The sequence below is a fragment of the Dromiciops gliroides genome, chromosome 3, assembly GCF_019393635.1.
Source record: "Dromiciops gliroides isolate mDroGli1 chromosome 3, mDroGli1.pri, whole genome shotgun sequence".
NCBI classification, from domain to species: Eukaryota; Metazoa; Chordata; class Mammalia; order Microbiotheria; family Microbiotheriidae; genus Dromiciops; species Dromiciops gliroides.
Window position 1 is genome coordinate 247,855,812 of NC_057863.1, and position 23,717 is coordinate 247,879,528.

Here is a 23,717-nt window from a genome sequence, read left to right on the forward strand (position 1 = left end):
GAATTTGGTTAGCCTCACTGAGGAAAATGGGGGTGTTGACTGGTGATGATACCTGAAACAGCTTGATAGATATCATAAGTTTGATGAGCTCTTACAAGTTTGAAACTACAAGAGAAGAATCTATTATTTTCCATTTTGCTGATGGTTTCAAAGTCTCTTTGGGCTGGCTTCACATTTTTTTCCAAGCATTCTGTGTGTATACCTAGGTTGTGTAGTGGGTAATGGTGATAGAACTGGAGTCAAGAATGGCCTGAGTTCAAAACCTGCCTCAGAAACTTACTTGCTGTATAAACCTGGGCAAGTCACCTATCCTCTCAGGCTGTTTCCTCATATATAAAATGGGGGCAATAATAGTACCTATCTCTCAGGGTTGTTGTGAGAGTCTAATGAAATGACATATTTACAGTCTTTTGTAAGCCTTACAGAGCTACATAAATGCTAGCTATTGCTAGCAAAGGAACATTCTCCAATAGGCTAACAAGTCATATGCCAACAGGTCCTTGAGGTTAATGGAAGCCAAACTCTCAAAAAACCTGATGTATAATGCTAGTTTCAAGGTCATTGAACCTCAACGTGCCTCCCCGTCTGTAAAATGAGGAGCTTGAGCTTAATGGTCCTTAAGGACTCATAGCTTTAAATGGATAATTCTACGATCCTGTGATTGATTCCATACTGGCCACACCCATGTTCCCACCGTCTCCCCCTACCACCTGACATCCTTCCATAGCATCCTCATTCCCTCTCAGATTGTGAATAAATTGATTCCCAACATCAACCCTAAGACTAGTGCCACTTCTACCAGCTATACAACTTGACTGTCCACTGAACACAGAGAGCTGAATTCATTTACCTGCCCTTCTCACCCCAAGCTGACCAACCCCTATGAGAGTTGTAAGTAGGAGTGTTTTGTCCTGGGCTAGAACCACAACCAACAATCAGGGTAAACTATGTGAAGCCTTTTCTTTGAATGAGAGGGGGATGGTAGTGATGGTGAAACAAAGACCCTGGGATACTCCAGGTGGGAGGTCGATGAGAGAAAACAAGGTAAGATGAGGGCCAAGTCCTCTATCCAGTCACTTCCTATTTTTACGAATGATTCTTATTAACTAGGTGATAAGCTCTATTCTACTTAATGAATGTGTCATTAGAAACCTCTAAATTCAATGTACTTGGGCAAGATCCAGGCAGGTCCTCCCATCCAGTTTCTGCTCATAGCTGTGTCCTTCAGGGGCATATCTAGCATTGTTACAGTTAATGTATGACAGCTTGATCTCCCAAATAGTATTTTGTCTACCACCAGCTTGTTTTATTCCCTGATATGCAAACCCTCAAATGATAGTTGTCTATTGCTTATTCTCCCTGATAACAAACCCCAAAATAATATTTTGCCCATACCTGATAATCAGATTGGTCATCTGCAGGGAGCCCATTCAAAAATTAGAGTTTAAGACCCCCACTCTCAGAAGGGTAGTTTGGACACCTAGGTTCCTTTCCTGCAAGGGCACACCTTCCTATCAGAGCACCCCATTTCCTACTGAATGGATCCATGTCTCTGTAATCCCCAATGCTATGCTGCCCTTACATGAGTATATGCCTGAGTTGTATGCTGGGTTCCCTTTTTTCTTTATTCTCTTCACAGTGCTTGCAATAAAGCTTTACCTTGAACTGAATCCTATTGTTTTACATGTTATTTTCAGCGCCTGAACTCATTTAGGGTTGTTTTCCCTGATGTCTCTCTGGCTAGCCTATGGACCTTTCCTTAGACATACACTGAGTACCCAGGTGAAGGCTTAACCTATTGACGGCTGCAACTGCACTGGGGGAGTAGGACGCTGTGAGTCCAGGTTCAGAAAGGGTCAATAGGGGAACCATACATCTTCCCAAAAGGGATTCTCTTTCACCAGAGGATGGTCACAAAACACTCTTACACTAATTTATTCTGTAATGTCATTTCAAGTCCTTGAGTAAGTAGTATAAATTTGTAATATGAGTAGGGGGGACTAGATGATCACAAAAGTTATCTACACCCTAATTGATCAATAACCCCCAGGAATCTAGGACAGCCAGATTTTCTCACTTTCTTTTTCCTTTTCAAAAATATTTGAGAATTTCATTCCTTTTATAATTGATGTAAGCCTCTGTTCACAGAATATTGGTTTTTCTTATACGGTGATCTTTAGAGTCCCTTCTAGCTCTAAATCCTATGCTCCTAAGCTTCTGTCACATTCCAAAAAATAAAAAAATAAACCAATATTAATGGCTTATTTTTATGTTTCATTGTTAAAAACATAAATTAAATAGTACAAACGATTTGAAAGTCAAACAGAAAAAACGTGTTCTTTCTAATTTAAAAGGTTATATCAAGAAAAGAAAAATAAAAGCTTTGCCACTATGATCCCACAGTTAAAAGCAGACACCTAAAAACATGACGAATTACATGCCACACACCCAAAGTGTTGATGGAAAAAGATCCTAGGGGATTTTAAGCTGCCACTCAATAACAGGGGCCTAATGGGAACATTCTCTAAACCCTAAGGCATAAGTATAAGGAGCAGGAGGAGAGCAGTACCCCCTCTAGGGGCAATTTCCCAAAGAGACTCACACTGGAAAGTTAGGTCCCCCAAAGGATGGCAATTACTACTTTTAGGGCTCTAGGAGTAACTCTGAGAGGAGTGATTTCTAGGATTGTCACTCACTGATGACATTGGTGTGCTTCCCATTAGCATCAACCAGCCACATTTTAATTAGCTTTTAGAAAAGACTGTTTTGTAAGAAGGCGTAGTAAGAATAGTTAGTTAAAAAACTCCCTCCCCCTCAAAAAAAAAAAAAAAACACGAACAAAAAAACATGATGGGGTACATTTTCCCACAAATACACACAGAGTCCAAGGGAGGTGTGAGCTTACACCTAGAGCAAGAGAGTGGTGAAGCCCACATGTAGAGAACTCACATGACCAACTTGGTTATTTGAAGCTCTTTCTTGAATTCATAACTGGAATTCTTCTCTGGTGCAGGGGGTCGCTTCTGCTCAAAGGGGACTATTGTTTGTATCCCTCAGCATCTGACTGTGTCCTTGTTTGTCTGTGTTTTGTCCTCAGAGGATGTATTGTCTGGTACTGATCCATTCTTTGAATTGGTATGGTCAATGGGGATGGGAAAGGTAAGAGAAAGAGAAAGTGAAATTAGAGGTGATTCCCTCTGAAAAGGTCTAGTTGGAATTCTCCCAAAGGAAAGCATACACTGTTGTACTGGTGAATCTTCATTGCTGCCTGGGCCCACCACTTGACTGAACTATCTATCGTTCTTGGTTGACCAATTGCTAAAATGTGTCCTGCTTTTAAAATCTCCCAGGGAACATGGTTAGCTTGTTTGGTTAGCTAATTATGCTATTTTTTCTTGATCCAGTTAAAGAAGAGTTGGTACCTGATAAAAGGATGACAAAGGTAAACAATCTCATTTACACATTTATAATCCTAATGATCCATGGATTAATTGATGGAGGTTAGGGTGTGGAACTCCTTTTCTTACAGTAGTAGTTGTTTTTATTGTTGCTTGTAATTGTCATTGTTTTGTTATTTTGATTAAAATGAACATTAGCAGCCCAAAGAGAAAAATATAGTATTTTTTTTCTTTTGATTTTTGTTATCACTCCTACTTGTCCAAACTGTGATATCTTTTGGAGTTAGTCATTCTGTTTAGGCACTGGCCTGAAGGTAATTTTGTGTTAAATTTGCGAGGCTGCAAGAATGATATAACGTACAGGTAGCAGGCATTTTAGAGAGATCATTGAATCCAAACCCCTTTGCCAACATTCTCTTTTTCACTAAATATTTTTAAATGTTAGGGTTTCAAAGCATTGTGGTTTATACAACAATAGTCCACTTTATACTTTGCCCTGCTAGAGGTCTTACAAAGAAAGGAATGGCAGCCCTAGACGAAGAAATACAATGTAGAAGATGCAGGATAAGGAGTTATCAACAGTAACAAATGTCACCTCAAATATCATCCTAAATTTACCAGCCTGGGGAGTTGACAGTGTCAAGAATGGTGATGGAAACTTGATTTTGTTAAACTCTGAGGCTGGAGTTTAAGACAAAGGCATATGAATGGAATCTCTGAAAAATGACATTAGGGAACATGTATTCATCTAGATAAGAAGTGATATTTTGTTGTTATTTTGTCTGAAGATATAATCAATAAAAGTAATTTTAGGAAATTACCGATAAAATATGGTTGGTAAGTAAACTGAGGTCACAGGCTGATTTATCATGTATAATTATTTAGGGATGAAAGGAAATAGTATCCTGCTAATAATGAATACATAAAAAAAGGAAGCAGATAACAGAGTGGATTAAAAAACAGAATCCTATAATATGATGTTTACAAGAAACACATTTGAAGCAGAGAGATACACATAGAGTAAAGGTAAAAGGCTGGAGCAGAATATATTATGCTTCAGGTAAAGTAAAAAAAAGCAGGGGTAGCAATCCTCATCTCAGATAAAGCAAAATCAAAAAATTGACCTAATTAAAAGAGTTGATATATGGAAAATTATTTCACCCTGTACTTTTGTGGGTTCTGCTGCTCCAGGAATTGTCTTATGGAATTATTTGAAGGTATTTGGAAGCATCTTGGGGAGAGCTCAAGCAAGTCACTGCCTTTCCTCTGCCATCTTGACTCCACCCTTCAGATGAAGAGATTAAAGCTATCCACAGCCATATGAAAAAATGTTCTCAATCACTACTGATTAGAGAAATGCAAATTAAAACTACTCTGAGGTACCACCTCACACCTATCCAGTTGGCTAATGTGACAAAAAAGGAAAATGATAAATGTTAGAGAAGATGTGGGAAAATTGGAACACTAATGTACTGTTGGTCGAGCTATGAACTGATCCAACCATTCTGGAGAGCAATCTGGAAACATACCCAAAAGGCTTTAAAACTGTGCATACCCTTTGACCCAGCAATACCACTACTAGGTATATATACTAAAGAGATCATAACAAAGGGAAAAGGACCCACATGTACAAAAATATTCAGGGGATGCCCATCAATTGAGGAATGGCTAAACAAGTTGTGGTGTTAAGGGCTAAAATTCTAGCTAAACTGTCTAAAATATCTAATGAGTGGTCGCCAATAAATTATAAGCTTTAGCAAGAGTTAGACTTTTAAGCATTTATTAAAGAAAATAAGAATTTGGTAAAGAGAGAGAGAAAGGCCTAGATTTCTATCTATTAAAGGGAGAGAGCATTTCTAGCTCCACTCTCCACCAGCGTCCTCAGGAAAGAGAGCGAGACTGAGCACCAGTCTCTTCCTTCCTCCTCCCACTAGCCCGTGTCACTTCCTTTTCCAAAGAAAAGACTCCTGGTCTTGCCCTCAAAGACCTTCGCTTCATGGGTGGAACTCTTCTACAGTAAGTCTCCAGCAGGTGGCGTCATTCCAATCATTACAGTTGTATATGAATGTAATGGAATACTATAGTGCTGTAAGAAATGAAAAGCAGGGAGCAGCTGGGTGGCACAGTGAATAAAGCACCATCCCTGATTCAGGAGGACCTGAGTTCAAATCTGGCCTCAGACATTTGACACTTACTAGCTGTGTGACCATGGGCAAGTCACTTAATCCTCCTTGTCCCACCAAAAAAAGAGAAAAAGAAAAAAAGAAATGATAGATGGATTTCAGAAAAACTTGGAAAGACTTACATGAATAGATGCTGGGTGAAATGAGCAGAACTAAAAAGAACATTGTAGATAGTATCAACAATACTGTATGATGATCAACTGTGATAGACTTAACTCTTCTCAGCAATACAATGATCCAAGACAAGGCCTGAAAGACTTATGGCGGAAAATGCTCTCCACATCCAGAAAAAGAACTGTGGAATCTGAAAGCAGATTGAAGCATACTGTTTTCACTTTCATTGTTGCTTTTTTATTATTGTCCTTGTTTATCTCTTTCAACATGACTAATGTGGAAATATGTTTAACATGATTGTAATGTATAACCTATATCAGATTGCTTGCTGGCCTCAGGAGGGGGGAGAGAAAGGAGGATGGGAGAAAAATTTGGAACTCAAAAAGACTTTACATGTAATTGGAAAAAATTTAAGAAAATTTAAGAAAATAAATACATTTTTAAAAATAAAATATATAATAGATTCAACACGAATTGTATCTTTTTAAAAATACTTCACTGAACCTCTTTGTTTCTTTTTTCTCTTTGCTACTCTATATATCCAACTCCCTTTCTATCACCCCACTCCCAAATTAGAAAAAAAGGAAAAAAAGAGCTTACATCCATCAAATATGCCAAAATAACCAAACAAATTTCTACATTTGCCCTATCAAAAAATGACTGTCTTATTCTTCAACTTGAATCTGTCACCACTTTGTCAGGAGATATGTAGTATGATTCTTGTGGAAATCATGGTTGGTCATTAAATTAACTAGAGCTCTTAAGACTTGCAAAATTGTTTTTATTTTTAATTTTGTTGTTATTGTATAACTTGTTCTCTATGTTCTGCTCAATTCACTCTGCATCAGTTCACAAAAGACTGCCCAATTTTGTCGTCAACCATCTCATCATTGTTTATGATAGAATAATATTCTATTACATGCACATATTATAATTTGTCCAACTATCTACCAATTGATGAGTACCATGATAGTTTCCAGTTCTTTCCAACTACAAAAAATAACAGCAACAAAACTATTATCAGAATTTTCATTCATATGGACCCTTTTCCTCTTTCTTCGAATACAATGGAATATAGGCGTAGTAGTGATATGAAGGGATCAAAGGGTATGATGTAGTTTAGTCTGGCATGGTTCAGTTGCTTTCCAGAGTAGCTCTACATAACTGCAACAGTGCAACATTTGTAATTTTCCTTTTTTGTAATTTTTGTCAATGTAATGAGTATAATTTGGATTTTGTAATTGTTTTAAGTTGCATTTATCTGATTGTTAATGATTTGGAGTGTTTTTCATATGGTTATTATAGCTTACATTTCTTCTTTTAAAATGTTCATATTCTTTTACTATCTATTGAGGGAAAGCTTTTATACTTATAAATTGAAATCAATTTCTTATATATCTTTAGTTATATGATTTTTATAATAGAAATTTGCAGCAAATATTTTTCCCTAGTTACCTGTTTCCAGGGGGTATGCTACTAAATCTTTAACAATACACTTGTAGGGAGGTTTATACACATACACATATGTTTATGTTTATGAAATACGTTTAAATTCAATATACATTACTAATTTCTCCATCACTTTCTTAAACAAGACAATCAATGAAACAACAAAACAACCCTGATTTGTAGTGTTTACCCTGTAAATACTTACACTGAAAATTTAACGTCTGACTCTCATGATCTAGCCAAAACACAACTCTTCCTGCTTCCCTTATCCTTTTAGTTTTATTGGGTTTATTTGTATGAAAACTTCCTAATTTTATGCAATCTAAATAACCTTTTACTTTATGTAACTATTCTATTTGGTCATGAACCTTTTTCCTATCTAAATATCTGAAAGGTAATTTTTACCCTTTCTTTTGTTTATAATGTCAACTTTTATCTATTTCAAGTACTCACTGGGAATGTATATTGGTATGAGGTGTGAGACATTAACGTGTACCTAATTTTTGCAACATTGCCTTCTAGTCTTCCTAATAGTGTTTGTCTCTCAGTGAGACCTTACCCAATAAGGTAGGATCTTTGGGCTGATAGAGCACTATACTATTATCTTCCTTTGCTTCTTTATATTTTGTACCCAATCTGTTCCACTGATCTCTACTTCCCTATATTTTAAATATCATAAAATCATTCCAATGATTTCTGCTTTGTAATATACAGCTTGAGATCTGATACTACTATAGCCTGTTTCCCATTTTTTCATTATTTACCTTTTACTCTTATGATTTCCTTTAGTCTTACAAAATAATTATTTGACAGTTTGGTTGGTATGACAATGAATCAGTCAATTACTTAGGCAATATTATCTTTTTACTGTATTGATATAACTTATTCCTGAGCAATTAAAATTACTCCAATTATTTACATCTTTTAAAAAAAAATTTCTGTAAAGATATTTTGCAGTTATATCCATAAATCCTGGCTTCATTTCATATATACCTATGTAAGCTTTCTTGTTCCTTCCCCTTTTTCTTCCCATTTTTTTCAGTACAGTTTCCTACTCCTCCCAATGTTTTTCTAAGAACATCAAAACAACATCTCTATATTTTCTGCCTATTTTATGCAATTTTCTCTTATACTTTATGACATTATGATTCTGAGAAGATACTTATCTCCCTTCCCCATAGAAAGGAAACAATTTATTATCATATCATTTATTCTTATAGATAATATCTATTAGCTTTTCTATGTTTTGTTTGATATTGCATTTTCTTTTTAAAATTTCTCCTCAATTCTAACCCTTCTATTAGGAATGAGTTAAGAATGATTAAAAATCCTAAATCTAATTAAAGGTCCATTCTCTGCCCCACCCCCGGCCATTTTTCCTGTTGGTTTAATTTTGGTTATAATCCTTTATCTCTTGCCTCTTGTAATATTCTAGACTCTCCTCTTCATTAAAGTTGCAGCTGCCAAATCTTGTATGATCTTGACTTTGATAAATGAACTCTTTCTTTTTTTAGCTGCTTGCAGTATTTTTTTAATTAAAACTTCGGGTTTGGGCTGTGGAATTCCTGGGAGTTTCCATTTTGAGGTTTCTTGCAGGAGGTGACAAGTGTAATACTTCTATTTTTATCTCTTAGTCTAATAGACTATGACAATATTCATATCATTTTAGTGAAATATGGTATCCAGGGTTTTTTGGGGGCAGAAGGTTGTTATTTTCAGGTTATCTGATGATTCTCATATCATTTCTCCTTTACCTTTTCTCCAAGTTTGTTATCATATATTTTGTTTTCTTATTCCTTGGGGTCTTATAGTCACTGCTTTCTGTCTGACCAATTCTAATTTTCAGGGAATTCAATTCTTTTATAAGGTTTGTCACCATCTCTTCAATAGTATTAATTCTTCTTGTCATTGCTTCCTCCCTATCTGTCATTTCCTTTATCATTACATGTTATGTCTCTGCTTTCATTTCTTCCAGGCAATCTTATAACCATGGTGAGGATATGCCTTACACCGAGGCTTGATCTGAACTTATTGTGGGAATTCCTTTTTTTCCTGGGTTTAACACCTGTTCTTGTTTCAGTTTTTTATATCTCCATCTTTGTTTTCTGGATTGGAGCTTTGAATTTGGTTCAGATTCTCTTCCCTTGCATTTCTTAGATGATATCATCAGTACCTGCTTCATTCTGGATGCAATGGCAAGACTATCCCCCCTTTCCACCTCACTGCTCTTCTGTAGAAATTACTGGGTTTGGACTCAGTGTTCTGAGGCCTTGACTATAATTTTAGTCTTGGCCCCTTCTTTGCCTCCCAATTCTTGCATAATTCCAAACCCAGAGCAGATTCCTTCCCTTGCTATAAGCCAGATAGGCCTAACACAGATTTTGTTGATGGTGCTGGTAGCAGGCCTCAGTAAGACTTCAGGTGCTTTGCTTCTCATATGCTGTCCTAGTCCTTTCTGGCACTGTGGCTCAGGCATGGGATGTTTAGGTGTTGGGCCTGGGTACTAATCTTTCTCTGCTTCCTGCTATAACCTCAGTGGGTGTACATTGAGCTGCTTGGGTGCTGGTCTGGCCCATCTCCTTCCATGCCACTTTTGAAACTGATTAGGTAATGAATTGCCTGAGTACTGATCTGATCCCATCTCCTATTGTGCCTTGGTGAAAACTGTTATTATTTAGCTACCTGTAAGCTAGGCTATCTGGGTTTTATCTGCTTTGCTACCTGAGGCTGGTCTCTGGCTCTGGGTCTACACTTTGCCTTCTGCCTGCCCCGGTTTATCTTTCTGATTATAGCTTTCTGGATGATCCTGGAAGTTTCTTTGTATAGTCTGGGAATGGATGGATTAGATGATATCTTCTCTTTGGTCTTCTTTATCACTGGTATATTTTTAGTTTTAATGGTGTGTTTAAGGGGGATCTGGCCTTTTATGGATCCTAACACTATCATTTTGCCATATTTGCCAAGAGTCCTTTTCTTATGGGGATTTTCTGTCTTCTTGCCCTCTAGGATTAGATGCATTTGGTAAAATGTGGAATGAACTAGATTCTGGGCTTCTCATCCAAAATAGACAGGCACACCCCCAAAGGGCCCTCATAATTGGGGCTTTGACAGACATCAACAGGCAGCTTAGAGTGGGCTGTACATACTCACTCATCTATAAGTTCTCTGGGGTTCTAGTGCTGAAATCAGAGTCCTGACATTCAGACTGCAGGTGTGCATGTGTCAGGTGTCAAAACTTTTCTTTCCAAGTGACCCTGGGAGGTATGCTGCTGAGGAGTCCTGTGATGGGAGTGCTGCATTCTCCCTTGGGACTCTCCTATGCCTAAACTCTGGGAGGAAATGGGACACATAAGCCTACAACAGTGTATGTGTACAGGTGAGTAAAATACAGTAACATTGAAATAGTTAATGCAACCCTGAATATCACACAAAGACATACTCATTCCTATCCGCCACTTTGGTTTTGGCAGAAGGATTGAGACAGGAGCATTGGGACAGCTGGGTGGTGCAGAGGATAGAGCACTGGCCCTGAAGTTGGGAGGACCTTAGTTCAAATCTAACTTCAGACACTGACTACCTGAGTGACCCTGGGCAAGTCACTTAATCCCAATTGCCTTAAACATTCAGGATCATCTCCAGTTATCCTGATGTGTGTGACTTTGCACAGACCTTCCTCATTTAAATCCAAGTCATTGTCAGTCATGACATCTGTCATGGTCCTCTTTGAGAACAAAGGACATACAACAACAAGAAGACAGGAGTGGGGAGTATTCCTTTCAGAAGTAGAATGAAAGGTGCTGAAAGGGAGAAATAAACTCCTATTCCCCATTGTTCCTCCACATATCATTCACAAACTGGAAGAAGATGCTTCTCAAGATGGGGCCCCAGTTTAGCTGTGTTGATGCTCTCCTCATACTAACTGTGCAGAGTACACCCAACAACAACTACTATACCATATAGTTCAAGACATTTATCTAGTCTAGTACTTAAGGAATTCTGATATTTGGGAAGGGCAAATGAATCATAGAGGGGATATTTGAAGGAATCCTCACTGGCCATTCCAACAACATTGCCTTGGATTTGGACCAGTTTACTTTTCATAACAAAACCAGTGGGAGGATGTAGATCTTTAATGAAAGGGTGTAGGGGAAATGGGTGCTTTTGCAGTCATTTGGTCTAAGGGATGACTTTATGAAATCTAATTTGTTTTTAAATAGAATAATACAAATTACTTAGAAAGTGAAAATAGTGGGATATATGTACCAGGGGACTATGGGGATAGTGCTTTACTTGGAGTCAGAAGCCCAAGATTTGAATCCAGGCTTTCTAACTACCATTATGGTCTTGGACAAGTCACCTAGCCTTTTTTGGAACATATTTACCTAATCTGTTAAATGAAAGGGTTGGCTTAAATAACTCCTAAGAAATCTGTGATACCCTAAAATATTTAAATATTATAGATTTTAGTTAAATCGTGACTATTTCCCCAATGTTTATGATTTTATTGTTTTCTTGGTTTGTTAATATTCAGTAACTATAAGTATTTCTTATTTTCTAAGCACTTATCCTAATACAAACAAAAAGAAAACATTGGTTAGAAAGAGCCTAACATCTATCCCAGTGTGTGTTTGTTTGACTTTTTCATATCTGGCCACTCTTTCTGAAATTTGCAGTAACTCAGTTTTAAAGAGCCTATACAACTAGTGCAGAGTATGGACTATGTGTCTAAGGTAAATTTGCAGTAGGGTGCACAGTGATAGGAAGAGTACTTATTGTTATCTTGAAGACTGTAAGTTTGATGGATTTTTCTTTTGGAAACAAACTGATTTTTTAAGCATAATTTTCCCCCTCTTCCCTCTTGGATCATTGATAGATTTGCTACCACTTGGTAGGTGTAGTTCAACAGCAGGGAACTTAGCCCCTATGTTGGGGCACCATCATCAAAATGACTGCCACTTGGGAAGCCTATATGCCTTCCATGGAACCACTGAGCTTTCTATCCTATTGATTCTATGTCTCAAACTCTGAAATTGATGTCTCCCTCTGAGTATATTTATAGATCTGTGAAGACTCTTGATTTTCTTCTGTGTGTCACAGCTCTTTAGAATTTTTCTCAAAACAAGCACAGTTTCTGAAACCCAGAAAGTGCCTGGGCTGCTGTTACAGCTGTGTTGTGGAGAAAGTGAATGATGTTTGGGTTGAGCCAGACAAGAAACATCTTTTGAATTAATTTAGAATGTTAATAAAGGATTTATGAGGTAGCTTAAACTGTGAAAAGATACTCAGCATGGAGCTTGTATTACCATTGATCTCTCAACATCACTTTTCTTTTTTCATTTTCTTTGATTAGTACTAATTCCACAGCCTCAACTAAATTGACCTCACCATCAAACAAAGTTAGGCCAATTATAGCATATGTAATAGCATATTCCATAATAATGATTTGCTTATTTAAGAAGATCAAAGACTTCAATTTTTCAAAATATCTATATTGTAGTACAAAATCCCTCTGATTTGGGGTGGCAGGGAAAAAGAAGGGGCTTTGATAGCCATAAAACTCAAATGCAACATGTTTCTGCTCTGTACATGCCTTCTCTTTCTGTTCTCCCTGCTAATACTTTTTTGTTTTTGTTTTTGTTTTGTTTTTAGTGAGGCAATTGGGGTTAAGTGACTTGCCCAGGGTCACACAGCTAGTAAGTGTGTGTTAAGTGTCTGAGGCCGGATTTGAACTCAGGTACTCCTGACTTCAGGGCCGGTGCTCTATCGACTGCGCCAGCTAACTGCCCCTGTTTTTGTTTTTTTAGTGAGGCAATTGGGGTTAAATGACTTGCCCAGGGTCACACAGCTAGTAAATGCTAAATGTCTGAGACTGAATTTGAACTCAGGTCCTCCTGAATCCAGGACCGGTGCTCTATCCACTGTGCCACCTAGCTGCCCCTGCTAATACTTTTTTTAATCTTTATATGGAAACTTCCATGTTTTCTGCCTATATATTGTGATGTTTAAAAATCTAAATATGTGGTCACCTTAAATTAGAAGCTTTAGCACCAGTCTTTTGACATTAAGCATTTATTAAAGCATATCAGGTATTCATGTAGCATTCAAAAAGTTTAAGAAAAGGCATATCTAGCCTAGAGCTCCAGCCTAGTCAGATTTTTCCTCAAGTCCTCCACCACGAGCCTGTTTCAATCACTAACTCCCTTAAACTGAGTGTGGAAGCTTTTTATAGGTATGGAGCAGAGGCGGTCCTTACACACTGCTTCAAGCTGATTGGTTGGGAGTGGTCTCCTCTTGATGTCACAGTCCACAGCCTCTGAGAACACACTCAGGGCTGGCCAGGTGTGGTCCCGATTTAATCATCCTTAACTAGGTTCTCAGTCTCTCAGTCTCACCCAGTTCAATCAATTCCAAATCAATCTTCAGGTGGGGCTCCTGGGCATCTGCCAAGTCCCATTATTTTATCACAATACCTGGGTTTCTAATGTAAGCAGATTCCCAACATCCACTACCTGTGACTTCAGAGATAGGAAACCAATGAGATGTGTATAAGCAAGAACTGAATCCTCCCTATAAAACTCACAACTCTTACCTTTCAAACCTGGTTGTCAAAATGATGAAGGACCCAGGTGTCCCCACACATGACTAGAAGCGACAGAAAGCTGATGAACTAGGGTGTACCACATTGAAAGGGCAGCCGTCCACTGTTGACTCTCCTCCTGCTGTTGTGATCTGAAGAGGATTGCACTTCAAGTCTGGTGATTTCACTGGTTGTATCCTTAAATGCCTCTGTCCTAAATGAATCCTTCAAAAGCAACAATTACAAAAAATTTCTATTGAAGCATTTTTGTCTTCACAATACAATCATTTCTTTTTTTTTTAGGGCAATGGGGGTTAAGTGACTTCCCCAGGGTCACACAGCTCATAAGTCAAGTGTCTGAGTTGGGATTTGAACTCAGGTACTCCTGAATCCAGGGCCAGTGCTTTATCCACTGCGCCACCTAGCTGTCCCCTCAATCATTTCTTAAAAACAAGACAAAATATAATCTTGCCCCCTTCTAATCCTATTTCAGATTAAGCTGTCCTTTGTAACAAATTAAGCAAAACTCACACACACATACATACATACAAAGATGACCTCTAACAATGTTATAACATTCTGTCTTAATGCCTGGTTGTACCACTGATTGGCCTATTCAACTCCAGATGACACAGGCCTTAAATGTTCCCTTAAATTAAATTTTACCAAGTAAAAATCTATTGCTTTTAGCATTCACTGGTCACTTTGACTTTTGGGGGAGAAACCTCCTTAAGTTTCAAGACTGCTACAACAGAAGGTTTCATATAGGAAGTGGGTTTGATTTGACAGGTGACTTCTTTTTTTTTTTTTTTTTAAGTGAGGCAATTGGGGTTAAGTGACTTGCCCAGGGTCACACAGCTAGTAAGTATTAAGTGTCTGAGGCCGGATTTGAACTCAGGTACTCCTAACTCCAGGGCCAGTGCTTTATCCACTGCGCCACCTAGCTGCCCCTAAGTAGAAGAGAATGAAGGGCTTATATAGTTTTTTGTTGTTGTTTTTTGTTTTTTGGGTTTTTTTTGGCAGGGCAATTGGGGTTAAGTGACTTCCCCAGGGTCACACAGCTAGTAAGTATTAAGTGTCGGAGGTCAGATTTGAACTCAGGTCCTCCTGACTCCAGGGCTGGTGCTCTATCTATTGCGCCACCAAGCTGCCCCTGACAAGTGACTTCTTATTATCATTTTTTTTCTGACCACAGATTTTTATTAGCAGCTTTGGGCCTTTCTTAGTTCTTAGAATCAGAGAACAGAGATTTGTGTTATGCTTGTCATCCAAGTCAGGAGTCAAGCATTAAAGCACACCTTTTGAGTGAGAGGAGGCGAGAGAGTGGTCATGAGTGTGCTGGAATCAGCTAGACCCAGAATGTTAAAATCTCAATGTGAGTATTTATATCTCAAAATCACAAATGCTACAAATCAGAGCTTGATTTATTTTATTTCTTTGTTGACTGTCTAGACTTAAGAAAGTGATGGAGAAAATGTCAATGATACAAATTAAACTTAAAAATTTGGGGCATACATTTTCCCCCCAGAGAGATGGGTGTTAACTATTGATTAGCACATGAGAGTAATTATTCTTTCTACTTTCTACTTCAGATTTCTTCCTCTTGCACTTGCTGATCTGCAGCATGGCTAGTATTTGTATCTTCCTTTTCTATACACAAGTACATTATATCTATAGCATCCTGCCCATCTATTGGTGACACTCCTTCAATATTTCTATGGATCCATAATCTTATCAATGCAACTACCCCTTCCATTGATGCACATGAGTACCATCTGGTCCATGTCTACCAATACATCCTCCACAGATGAGCCATCTAGTAATTCTGGGGGAGTTTCTTTAGTTCTCTTGATATTGGACAGATATAATCAACAAACATTTAGTAATCATTTATTAATACCAGGCATTATTTTAGGTTCTAGTAGCTCAAAATCCAAAAATGAAACTGTTCCTGTATCAATGAGTTTAGAGTCTATGTGGGGATAATAAATGTGGGACTGAAAATAGGGTTGGAGCTCCTCAGAAAGTTTAGCTACATATACATAAGGGCATAGTATATATCCATGGTGTCAAACACCTAAAAACAAAACCTGTTGGCTTCATATTAACTTAAGAAAATAACAAATTAACAATATGTTATATTTGTATTTATTTTGTTAACATATATATACATTTAAATAGAGAATATAGCCATATAAGTAAATGCAGAATACATCTATACCTATCTACACATAAAGGAAATAAAAAGTAATTGGGGGGCACTATCAATGGAGTACCTGGAAAGGCCTCATCAGTATGCAGGAGCACTAAAGCTGTGTTATGAAGGGAACAAGAGTTCATAAGAATGAAGGTGACAAGAGTGGTTGGTGATGTTATAACAAAGTCTGGCTGGATATGCCAATGTGGGCAGAGTGTCTAGCATCGGTGTCAAGCTTAACTAGAAAAGGATCACTGTGGGCTGCATATTGACTTAGAAAACCACAAATTAACAATATCTGTGTTGTATTATTTTTGTATTTATTTTGTTAAATTTCCAAATAATATCTTAATCTTGTTCCATGGTCACTCTAGAATGTTCAGGAGAGTATGTGGCCTGCCCACAGCATGTCTGACACCTCTGGTCTATAGAATGTTGGAGTCAGGAAGGCCTGATTTGGAATTATGCCTCAGACATTTACTATTTGTGCCACTCCAGGGAAGTCATGTAACTTCTCTCAGCCTCAGTTTCCTCTTCTATAAAATGGGCATGATAATATCACCTCAAAAGGTTGTTGTGAAAAAAGGTTGTTGTGAAGAGCAAAAAAGAAAAGATATACTAAATGCTTTGCAAGCCTTTTTTTGCTATAACTCTACACATGTAGATATATTCATCCATCCATCCATCCATCCATCCATCCATTTATCTATCTCCCCATGGATACTGATGTGTCACCAAGAAAGAAAGTATAGAACAGGAGTTTTTAAGTACTTACTTTACATATAAGAGTATGGTGAGTACAGTGCTGGACATGGAGTAAGGAAGAAGTATGTTCTAATTGTGCTTCAAACACTTACTAATTGCACCACTTTACTTATCTGGGTCTCAGTTTTTTCATCTGTTAAATGAAGGCCTGATATAGCCTCTTCGAGCTCTAAATCTGTTATATAGAGTACTACTTATAAAAGTAGTATGGGGTAGATAAAAATAAAGCTAGAATGCAACATATATCTTGAAGAAATTTGTAATCTAGCAGGGGAAATGAGTTGTTTATATACATAACAAAAATACAAGCGAGGATATGATTTAACAGTTAGGAGGTATCAAAGAGAAATGATAAAGTCAACAACAGAAGGACCTATTTCTAGCTAAGAAAATTATAGGGGACCCATGTAATGAATTAACACCTTAACTTGGCCTTGGAGGAAGAGAAAAATATTAAATATATCAATTAGTCAATTGACAAGAATTTATGAAACACTAAGTGCTAGGCACTGTGCTAAGTGTTGGAGGTAAATATAAAAAGCAAAAACAGTAATAATAGCTACAGGTGCAATTCCAAATTTACCCCCCCCACAAGTGAGGATGAGCCAAAATGCTTTTAGATACAGAGATTTTTTCCAAAGAGGAAGAAAATCCTCTGCTAGCAGTTTCTACTACATTTATCACTACCCACTGTAAAGGGGGACTTTTCCACAAAATTGGATGCCCTTTGCAAAACAGTCTGGGAGCAACAAGTCAGAATTTGAAGTATGCTCCAAATGTTTACAGAACTCCATTGCTATGGTAATATGAAAGAACATCTTTCTCAAATAAGATTGGCTTAAGCTTCAGGTAGGACCTAAGCTTAATGAGTACCACCTGTTTCTACCACATGTTCCCCAAATGAGAATGTGGGAATTCAAACCAATTTTGCTGATAGTTTAAAATTTGAAGCTTTCCTGGTATGTGCTTGTTTGTCAACATGATGGAAGCCAAGTGGCACCTCTATTCAGAACAGAACTTAGAAAATTATTGATGAAATTGGTAAAAAGTAACAGGCCTCATTTGGCAGTCTTCCCTGGTTGTTTCCTATCACCATGCAAATAAAGCTTTTTATAAAAAAACGGTTTAAAAATATAGGAGTCCGTGTTAGTCAGCAATCAGGGTGAAAGCCATTTGTTGTTTTTAAGTCATAAGACATAAAATCGCATATTCTAAATACCACCCTGAGCCACATTTTCTTCTTAGGAAATGTCATCTTCATTCAAATGAACTGAGACTATATAATTATTTTTCCATCTGAGAGTTAGGATAAAGCCCACATGTAAGATATTTGAAAAGGGAGAGATAAGATACAAACAAGCAACCATAGAAATATAAAGGACAAATTCAAAGTAGCAATTCTGAGTTTTTCAAGGCTACAATACATTATCAGAGATGGGAAAGGTATCAGACAATAAGAATGTTGCTCTTCAAAACCTCAATGAATGGTTCAATTATAGAATCTGAAGGGAAGAATAATCTAAGAGATCATTTATATCTGTACCTTAATTTTACAAATGAAGAAACTGAGTTCTGAAGAGGTCAGCTCTCTTGTAATAAAGAGCACTGCAGAGCCTCCTACATGAGTGGTATGGGGGGGGGGGGAAAGCTGGCCAAATAGAAGACACAGCTTCTCTCCTCTAACAATACTCTGTGTGTGACTCTGAGAAAGTCACTTAACTCTGTACTCTTGGCAACCAGTTGCTGATCTACATTGGAAAAGGGAGATTTCTCATTGATTGTTCCCAGAAACAATGTGAATATGATTCAGTTTAAAAAATAATCACTCAGGGGGCGGCTAGGTGGCGCAGTGGATAAAGCACCGGCCCTGGATTCAGGACTGCCTGAGTTCAAATCCGGCCTCAGACACTTGACACTTAACTAGCTGTGTGACCCTGGCAAGTCACTTAACCCCTGTTGCCCCGCAAAAATAAATAAATAATCCCTCAAAATTTTGAGTTTGACCTAACAATCCACACAAGGGATAAAAACAAAAAACAAACAAAACATAGATAAAGAATGAATATTGTTTAGACCAGTGGTCTCTAAAGTGAGGGCTGTATATTCCAAAGAGAATGTGGCATAACTCAAAGGTCATTCCACCAACACTTAGCCCTGCCAAGCTGGTTGTTTATTCACTAAAGGTTCCACTGTAGCGGCATCCTATTGTCTGATCAATGGGTCCTCATGGTTACTCGCTCTGCCTACCCATACTATCAGGTAGATTGGGGAAGCAGAATTCTAGTTCCAGGAGCCCTCAGAGCAGCCACTGAAAATAGTCTGCCAGATGATATACTATCAGTATAACAGTAGAATCCACAACTATGACTTCATGTGGCTCTGTCTCAAGAAACCAGCTCTACTGAGCTCCAGAGTTCAACCCATCCAGCTGGCAGGATTCTGTGCCAGCCCTGGGACACCTTGCATGATGCCAGACTGGAAGACTATTTCCAGTCCTATTGCCTGTTATATCTCAGTACCCTCTAGCACATGAAAATCAACATCTCCTCAAAGAAGGAATGAAGAGCTTCCAGCTCCAGAGGGATCACTGTGGACATGGTCCATGCTAAGGTCACAAAGGACAGAAAAGATTCTGTGCAGGATGACCCTGGGGGACCTTTGAGTAGAGGGCAAGTATAAAGCAGTGTGCTTTGGAACATGGAATGCTGTGTAGTTCCCAAGTCTGTAGGCACCTAATCCAATCTATGTACTAGTAGGTTACAGGTCCAGATTCAAAACTAATGTTCTTTCTACTTCTTTCTACTATAGGACCCTGATGATCCTGGGCTCTCTGAGCTGAAGGCAAAGATCCATCCCCAAGTCTCCCACTGAACTGACCAGGTCTCCCAGGCCTTTCTATGAACCCATTGCCATCTCTCAGTTATCTTCAACAACTGGAGCTAAAGTCACAGCTAAAAAGGGCTGGGCCCTCTGCAGAATCCCTCCCACCTGCCCATATCACCTAATTTACTAGATACAGAATACTGGTTAATAAATTCCTATTGAAGGGGAGAAGAGAGAAGGAAGAAAGGAAAGGGGAAGAGAGAGAAAAAAGAGGGAAGGAAAGAAAGAATGAAAGAAATCAACATGTTAAAAAAGCACTGTATTTGGAGTTAGAAAAACTGAATTAGAATCTTGGATCTGATATTAATTACATATGTAATTTTGAACAAGACATAGAATATCTCTGTGCTTCATTTTTCCTCTTCAATAAAATGAAAGTGTTGGATTAGAATAATCTTCAATGTCTCTTCTAGGTTTAAAACTTATGATCCTAAATCCTACTTCCTTAAAACTATTACGATATTCTCAAGCTAAAGTATTATCTTCCTCCTTCCTTCCTCTGCCACACTTCTAGAAAAGGTAGTCTATATACTCAGTACCTTTACTTAGATGTTGGCATACATTCAGTCCTCAGACTTCTAAAATCTCTTTCCATCTCCACCATTCTAGTGAAACTGTGTTCCCCCCCAAAATGACCAACGACCTCCTGATTGCCAAGTCTATTAGACTTTTTCTAGCATTATTCTCTTTGTCCTCTATGCTATAAACAATTCCTCCATATCCTCCCAGTATTTGCATTAGCTTTCCCTGATTAAGCATAGTTTTTACCCCCAAGGTCTCATTAATTTCCTTACAATCACAGCAGGTTTTCCCAGCAACCACTAAGGTGTTTATGTAAATGTGCCACCTTGCAATCATCCTCCATCTAATATCCAAAGCAGAAAACACGCAAAAACTGATACTTGGGGGCAGCTAGATGGCACAGTGGTTAAAGCACCGGCCCTGGATTCAGGAGTACCTGAGTTCAAATCCAGCCTCAGACATTTGACACTTACTAGCTGTGTGATTGTGGGCAAGTCACTTAATCCCCATTGCCTAAAAAAAAAACAAAGAAAACAAAAAACAAAAACAAAACAACTGATACTTGTGCTCTGTCTACACTTTTATTTCCCAAACTCGTTGTTTAAATTAGGACTCCCTCTTTAATTGTAAACGTTAGCAGATTAAGTATATACCTAGCATCAGAGGGACAAGAACAAGAACCAGAAGGAGACTTCCACCTTGCTTGCCTTAGTCAACCATCTATTCAAATCCTACCAGGGGCTGGAAAGCCCAAGGGAACACAGGTTATGGGGAACCTTTCCATAATTCTACAATTCCTGTCAATGCCTCCCTTCATATTTCTCCCTCTCATCTGGCTGCTCACCTCCCTTCCCACCAATGGAGGGGCTACCTTTCAGGCGGTGTGCTGATAAATATTTAAAAACCAATCTTTTGGGGCAATAGAGGCAGAGAGGAGGGAGAGGGAGAAACTCACCACATATTTTAAATTTAATCCGCATTAACACTTTGTTAAGACTACTAGATAATCAACAAAATAATGTCAAGTCCAGATTTGTAGTGTTTGCTGATTCCTGGGGTGGAAATGCTGATGCTAAAGATTTGATAATAGGTTCTCTTCTGCTCCTATCCCTCCCCAATCTAACCCTCAGGTTCATTCCCCCTTTTTCCAAACAGTTATGGGCCAAGGCCCCGTAGCATTTCCTTTCACATAGCCTTGGCTGGTCATACTAGTGTATGAATCCGAAGTTACCAAATATCCTTCCAGTTGGTACAGTGGATAGAGCACTGAACATGGAATCAGAAAGCCCTACATTCAAATATTGCCTCAGATGATTACTAGCTGTGTGACCTAGGCAAGTTACTTGACTGCTGTCTGTCTCAGTTTCCTGATCTCTCAAATGTGAATAACAATAGCACCTATATACCAGTTTTTTTGTAAAGATAAAATGGGAATATATTGATAAAGTGCTTCACAATCGTTAACATATAATTAAAATATTATTATTATTATTAAGATAGAAGATCACTTGGGCTTACCATGCATTTAACCCTTGTGTAGTTTGAAATATATTGGGGGGTGCCTGTCTCTATTCTAGGTTTTAAGGAACTTAGCTGGGGTTTCTAATATATTGCTACTTATAAATTAGAAGCTATAGCACTAGTCTTTGGCATTAAGCATTTATTAAAGTATATTAAATGTTAGTAAACAAAGAGAGCACATTGCTCAGAATTAGAATCCCTACATATCTAAATACAGAAGAGAGAGAATTGGGCCTTGTGGCTGCCCCCTCCAGCATACCAGACCAACAGAAATCATGATACCTGTGGTTGGGAGGAGAGGTGGCCCTTACACACTGCTCAAAGCTAATTGGCTAGCATCATTCAAATCTATTGGTTTACTGGATTTGAGGGTTGTCCATATTAAAATGAGCAGTATGTGCTGAGGTCAGAGTCCAGAGGACAGACCCTCTGTGGGGAAAAGTGTTTCAGGTAGGTGTAGTTTTAATATCTATTGTCTCTATTCAGAGCCCTAGCTCCAACTCTACTGACCCTGGGATGACTCTGAAAGAGATCAGGCAAAGCTCCTGAGTTAGACCCTCGAGTGAGGGTCTCTGGGTCCTGCCAAAAACCATCATTTTCTCACACCCTAAGGATTCCCAGACCTTTCTATCTGAGATATGATCCTTTACTAGCACTGGCCCTTTAAATTCTCTCTGCATTCTATTAATTAGAATCTGAGCTCCTTGAGAGCAGAATCTGTTTTCATTTTCTATTTCAATCCTCAATGCTTACACAAGACTTGGCACATAGTAAATGCTTAATAAATTATTTTATTTTATCCATTCCTTCATTCATCTTTGCTCACAAATATGTTAAACTTTCATAAGCCTTATAATTCATGCCAGGAAGCCAGGATCAACAAATAAAATCTTCTTAATCAAAGATCAAATTCTAACTTAAAGACACCATTAGAGGAAACTAAAAGTACAATGTAGGTTTTTGCTAATTTTTTTTTCCTGCTATAGGCCTCTGCATGAGTGTAATTCTTAATCATAACACAGGAAACAATGATACATGATTGATCCTTTCTATAGAGTCATTCAATGACATTTTCCTAAATGGAAATCACCTGATAGTCTTCCTTAATAACAGTCCGTTAACTTAAAGGAAGCAAAAAAAATTCCCTCATTTCTAAAATTAATTTTACAAAAATTCAGGAAATAAAGTATCTCAGAAAGGAAACCAGACCATAGTATTGAGCTTGTTACTTGGCGGGGGGGGGGGGGGGGGGGGGGGGTGTACATACAGTTTTAAAATGTAGTTATCTAGTTTCTCAGCCAATAGCAAGTTGGAAGCAACAAATAAAAGCTGAGAATTGGTCATTGTTAAGTGCAGCAAAAGTGAGGCTGATACCTAGAAACAAGAAATGAGAAAAGGTGATAAAAGTCTGGAACTTTAAAAAATAGGAGCAAATAGTTATTTTAATATCCCTGGAAGACATGATTATGCTAGAGCATGGTACACTACTGAGTGTTCATAATGACAGTCCTGAGAAATCACGAAGAGAAAAAACGTCCACTGTACTCACTAATCATATCCAGTACCAGGAGGATGTCCCAATCACATCCAAGCTCAACTTCCATCCCAGATCCCATTTGGGTACGAGACCACCCAGTAAATTCAGGCACTAAGAAGTACTCTGACCTACCCACCAGTTTAGATCCCATTTGGGAATTGGATAGTTCAGTAGAAGCAGAAACTGCAAGGATCCTTATTCTCCGAAATTCCTGCCAATACTCCATTTTCCTTTGTCCATATTGGCTGAATTTTCTACCCCCTGCAAGAACCAACCTAGAGTCTTTACTCCACTGACTTTTGAACCCTGGTTTCATTTCCAACTTCCCAACAGTTGTGGACCAGGCCCTTCCTTTTCCTTCTAGTTACCTAGTGCTTATATAGCAAGTCAATAACTATAATCTTTCCTATAAGATGGAGTATGAACTGGTCCTTGCCATCTCCTCAGAAACTGCATCCTAATGTCCACTGGATCTTACCAACTGTGTCCTCCAGAAAGACTACAAGATATTGCCACATGCTGTACTACTGAACTCTCAGAACCTGAAGGTATTTCTACCTATCTCCCAGGT

The 23,717-nt window shown here is 38.2% G+C and overlaps 1 protein-coding gene across 4 annotated transcripts in view; it reads right to left on the reverse strand.

The window, feature by feature from the left end:
* The window catches only part of LOC122749388 (rab proteins geranylgeranyltransferase component A 2-like), a 142,706-nt gene that overhangs the window by 42,100 nt on the left and 76,889 nt on the right, over nucleotides 1-23,717 (reverse strand). For 3 of the 4 annotated variants that reach the window (XM_043995743.1, XM_043995740.1, XM_043995741.1), the window contains 2 exons: nucleotides 13,734-13,946; nucleotides 2,950-3,125 (listed from right to left, as the gene is read on the reverse strand). The exons of the other annotated variant lie outside the window; for it this stretch is intronic. The gene's annotated coding sequence lies outside the window, so the exon portion shown is untranslated. The remainder of the gene's footprint in view (nucleotides 1-2,949; nucleotides 3,126-13,733; nucleotides 13,947-23,717) is intronic. 4 annotated transcript variants of the gene reach the window in all.